Source organism: Eriocheir sinensis, chromosome 64 (genome assembly GCF_024679095.1).
Source record: "Eriocheir sinensis breed Jianghai 21 chromosome 64, ASM2467909v1, whole genome shotgun sequence".
Lineage (NCBI taxonomy): Eukaryota > Metazoa > Arthropoda > Malacostraca > Decapoda > Varunidae > Eriocheir > Eriocheir sinensis.
In genome coordinates, this window is record NC_066572.1 from 5,641,090 (window position 1) to 5,646,766 (window position 5,677).

The following is a 5,677-nucleotide window of genomic DNA, read 5'->3' on the forward strand; positions in this document are numbered from 1 at the left end:
TATGAATCATGTAATTAGAACAGTCCAACTTAAGAAATGCTAAATAATACTTGATGTTGGTATTAGAAGACTGCTATGTTGGTTATCATAAACATTGAATATATTGTTTTCTTCCCATAAACAATTCAAAGAAACTATCCTCCAGGTGAATAAAGAAAAATTGGAAGCTCTTCTGCTGTGGCCACCTCTTTGTTAGACGTTCCTGAATGGAGTGAGGCATCAGAGATAGTTTGATAAATCTTATACTTTCTTTCAAGCAGGGAAAAATATTTATTGTACTTGAGTTCGAGAGTAAGTCATGAGTAGAAATTATTCATAATGTTCCTGCATGCTTCCTCCGTCCTACATGGTGGAACACCGTTCCCTTGCCGTATGGCAGCTGTGCCCACTGGCCAGTGGTTAGGCACCTGGGGGTTATTGGCTTCCACCCACCCGTAGCTACGCCACTGTAACCTTCCCTATTTAAGTAACACCTGACTGGGATGACAGGGTGACTAATGAGGAGGTGATGAGAAGGTCTAGAGTAGGGGAACAGCAGCCTTTCAGTGGCCATTAGATTTTACAGAATTAATAATGTATAGTTAATATATTTACATCACATTATTTTTTGACAGGAGTGCTGCTCATGAAGCCACAATTTTCTACAGATGAGAAGGAGATTGGTCAAACAATTATGAAATATCTCCGTTGTTCCAGCGATCGTTGTGGAGGTAGAGCACAAAGGTTGAAATCAGTCAAATGATTCAGCACATTCATCACAAGATGGTGTTTTGTCAGACATAGATAGCTAGATCTTAATTAGGTGATTGATCACAATAGCCATGTCAGAGTATGGTTTAAGTATTTGTATACGGTTCTTTTTTACTGGGAAAGTAATGGAAGGAATTTCATCTCATGCATTACAAAAGATTCTCCAAGGAAAAGATTACTGGATTTGTTATTTTCAGTTTCTGTTTGAATCCCCTTAACTTCTTGCAATGTTTCATGCAGTTAATACTGTATTCATCATCATCATCATTATTATTATTATTATTATTATTATTATTATTATTATTATTATTGTTCATTAGTTGTTGTTTTTTTTCAGTTCAGTTTTTACTTCCCTAATATTGGAGTTGAAGAGTTAGTTAATTTATTTTTGAATATTCTGTTTCCTGTTTTATTTATTTTTCACAGATAATGGTGATTTTTGTTGGCAAAATGAAGAAATAGTTGAGGAAAGGTACCATAAATAATGCTATCCTGCATGAGTTGAAGGAGATTTTTTTTTCAGGAGTACAGTGCGTCAAGGGACCATATTGGCTATCCAGCGGCGACTCGAAGACAAGTAGTTTGGACTTAACTCGGTTCCTCTTTTCTATTTCGGGAAAAAATAATACTGGCTGTCGTTTGGAGCCAAATGTCCAAACGTGGTACCTGCTGATAGAAAAAAAATGTATTTACCCTTTGCTGGTAAGGTTTTAAGGTTTGCATCTGTGTGTGGTGTGTGTGACCACTGAGGGGCGAATGTGCCGGGGGCCGCAGTCTCCTGAGCGGCCCAAACAGACAAAATACTAGCTTGGAGGTTTTGTATTTTTTTGCCCAGGGCTTTATTTTGCTCTCCAGCAGCTTAAGAATGATTTAACTTGCTGTTAAATAATTGTTAGCTTAAGAACCTATAGCTATTTTGACTTCTGGTCTTAAGATAAGTGATTTACAGACGCCCTCTCCAGCGAGAGGGCGTCTGTAAATCACTTATCTTAAGACCAGAAGTCAAAATAGCTACTAACAATTATTTAACAGCAAGTTAAATCATTCTTAAGCTGCTGGAGAGCAAAATAAAGCCCTGGGCAAAAAAAAATAAACTCCTAGCTTTAGTTTTATGTCTTGTTTCATTGCTCAGAGTAAATACATTTTTTCACCAGCAGGTACCACGTTTGGACATATGGCTCCAAACGACAGCCAGTATTATTTTTTCCCAAAATAGAAAAGAGGATCCGAGTTAAGTCCAAACAGTACTTGTCTCTGAGTCACCGCCAGAGAGCCAATATGGTCCCTTGAGCTATGAAAAGGATACAGGACATTAGGTTCATTCTGTTTCCTGTTTTATTAATTTTTCACAGATAATGACAATTTTTCTTGGCAAAATGAAGAAATAGTTGAGGAAAAGTATCAAAAATAATGTTTTCCTGCATGAGTTGAGGGAGATATTTTTTTCAGGAGTACAGTGCATCAATTACGCTATAAAAAGGATGCGGAATTTTGGGCGAGATTCCCATGTGTGTGTTTGTGTGTGTGTGTGTGTGTGTGTTTACCTAGTTGTAAGGAAAAGAGCCATACTTAGCCTCATCCTGTCATCCCGTCTATATCTTTTTCTATCCAACTTTGTCTTAAATTCATGTATTGTTTTTGCACACACAATCTCATGAAGTTCATTTCAAGCTGTTATACTTCTATGTGGAAAACTGTGTGTTTCTTTGTCTTTTCTGAATGTCGTCTTTTTCAGTTTCTTGCTATGCCCTCTTCTACCACTTAACGTCCTTCGTCACTAGGTCTTCTCTATCAATCTTCTCCATATCCTATAATAATAATAATAATAATAAACGGTTTATTTCATGAAGTACCAGGCAGCCCTAGAGCTGAAAATATACATCAATGGAAGATGAAATGAAATGAATGAGACAAATGAACAAAGTAGTATGATCGAAAATAAAAAGGAAAATAGAAATAACAATAATAGCAATAATCATAGTAAAGATAATAATAATAATCATAATAATCACGATAATAATAATGATAATAATAATAGTAATCATAATAATAATAATAATAATCATAATAACAATCATAATAACAACAACAATAAGTCCTAATGAAAAATATTTACAAAACATACAAATTGTGCTGCTCTTAATTTGCATTGTTGATATATTTGACCATCACGGGCACTGCGCTGTTCTTATAGCGGTCAGTCCGTGCCCGTATCGGGGCAATAATGTTGTGGTGTCGCACTGAGTGCTGAGGGCGGTTCACTGCGGGTGGGAGGATGTGTCTGTGTCTGGGCTGGTTGAGAAGCTTGGTTGCGAACCGGTGTAGTAGGGTCTCGTGACGGTGTTGTAGGCTGGTGAGATGGAGGGAGTCGAGGGCGTCCTGATAGCTGGTGTAGTGAGGGCCCAGGATGATTTTGCAGGCTCGCTTCTGGACGCGTTCAAGTTGGCGGCGCTGCGTGATGTTGATGGAGGAAGACCACGCTGGGGACGCGTATGTCAGTTTGGGGAGGATGAACGAGGAGTAAACGCTCGCCAGCGCACACTCAGGGGCCCCCAGTGTTTTGAGTCTCCTCAGCAGGTACAGTTTATAGGTGGCAGATCTGGTGAGCTGGGAGACGTGCTCCTTCCATGTGAGCTTGTTGTCCAGGGTGACTCCAAGTAGTTTTGCTGATGTAACTACCGGAGGGAGTGTCGTTGATGGACACCACAGGGGGCAACAGGGCAGAGGAGGTGTTGATGTGTAGGAGTGTAGTTTTGGTGTCGTTGATGGTGACCATGTTTTGTGTTGTCCATGTGTGTAGGTTGTGTAGTGTTTCCTGGAGGTGGGAATAATCTGGGTTGCTGTTGTCAACTGTTACTCCCACTGTGGTGTCGTCCACGTACTTCCAGCGGTGGGGTGTGTGGGTCAGGCGTCATTAATTAGGATAAGGAAGCAAAGGGCCCATTTTGGACCCCTGAGGTACCCCTGCAAGTAAGGTGTAGAGGAGGAGGCCACTCCTGAAATCTCACCACCTGTTTACGCTGGTGCAGGAAATCAGCCAGCCAGGAGACCAGGTTAGGGTGAAGCCCTAGGTTTATTGCTTTGTTGATGACTGTGGTATGGTGAACTAGGTCAAAGCCTTCGGAAATCAATAAAAGCGAGAGAAACTGATGTTTTGCGTTTTCAAGATTTCTGTAGGCAAAGTCCAGGAGATTAATTAGGCAGTGTGTGGTGGAGGTTGACTTGATATTGCCGTACTGTTGTGGGTCTATGAGGGGAGCAAGATGAGTGTAAGTCCACTTGAAAATGAAGGCTTCACACAGGAGGCTGGGAATGGGGTGAAAGAAATAGGCCTAAAGTCACTCAGTTATTGAGTGGTGGTGGTCTTGGGAATCGGAGTGACATATGCTGTTTACCAGTCAGCAGGACACTGACTTTGACGGTAGGAAGCGTTAAAAATAGAGGCGAGGGGGGTGGCCAGCTCGGGGGCAAACTCCTGGTACAGTTTGATGGGGAGATCAGTGGGCGTGGTGGACCGCTTTGTTTTAAGTTGGCTTAGTGACCTGGCGACCTCATAGGCCTCAACCGTGGGGAGTGGTGATGGGGCGGGCAGGTAAGCTGGGAGTGAGGTCAGGTCCAGGCTGGGCAGCGACTGACATATGGCCGAGAACTGGAGATTGATGGCCTCGGCTGCTTCAGGTGGCGGGAGGTGAGATCGCCCGGGATGGAGGGGCGCTGTTGTTGAGGCCACACAAGGCCTTAATTTTTGAAAACCATTTCCCAATGTTAGCTTGCTTAAGGCTGTGGATCTTTTTGGGGTAGTATGTGGCCTTGGCTCGTTTGATTTCCCGGATAACTTTGTTGCGGAGGGGCTTGTAGAGTGTAGGGTTGGTGTGGAAGGCGTCATTTCTCTGTTCAATGAGACGTTTTATTCTGGGTGTAATCCACGGGGTGTCTGAAGGGTGCACTCGTCTTGATTTTAGCGGGAAGAAGTGGTGGTAAGCTGCGGTAATTGTGCTGGTGTAGTTGCTCCATTTTTGGTGCACGTCATCCACTGTAAGGACTTCAACCCAGCGGTGGCGTGTTATCCATTGGCCGAACGCGCGGATGGCTGAGTCCGTAACAGGCCTGTAGGTCTTGGTGGCTGGCGGGGTTTTGTTGGATGTGGTAGGTGCAGGTGTCCAAAGAACTGACAGGTGTGTGCTGCGTCCCAATGGGAGGGAGGGGCTTAGGGGGAAGGTAGTGGGAAGTGAGGTCAGTGAGGATTAAATCCAGTGTGTTTGTGCCGTGTGTGGGGAAATTTACTACTTGTGTGAGATGTAGCTGGTCCTCAATATCACTGGTGTGGAGTTGATTGAAGTCACCGCAAACAACTACTTTTGCAGAGGGGAAGAGAGTGCGCTGCTGGTCCATTTCTTCGATGATGTGGTTGATCAGCAAGGTGGCGGAGGCGGCGCGGGGAGGGTAGTAGACCAGACAGATTAGTACCGAGGGAGCGAGTCGGGGGTGGGAGGGGGGTGAGAGCCTGACCCAGAGGGTTTCCACACCCTCGGGTGTCTCAACGGGGAGTAGGCAGGGGTTGAGGTGGGTGTGGCAATAGAGCGCTAAGTCACTCAGTGACTTAGCGCTCGTTTACCTCTTCTCAGACGATGGAAGAGCTGGAAATCAGTGATGTTAAAGAGCTCGGGTACTATCTGCCACGCCTCTGTGATGGCCACAACGTCAGCGCTGGTGGATTTGATGGTGGTGATGACTTCGTCTAGCTTGTTGTTGAGGGAGGTAACGTTGGAGAGTAGCAGGGTTGGCAGGTTGTACCACTGGCGAGGCACTTCGATGTGTTTGTAGTCCTTGGCATGCTTGGGTTTGGTATTTCTCCTGGTGGTGGTGATCACTGGTATGTTATGTGTCACTCGTGAACTTTTCCTGGCACTGCGGTTTTTAAAAATAT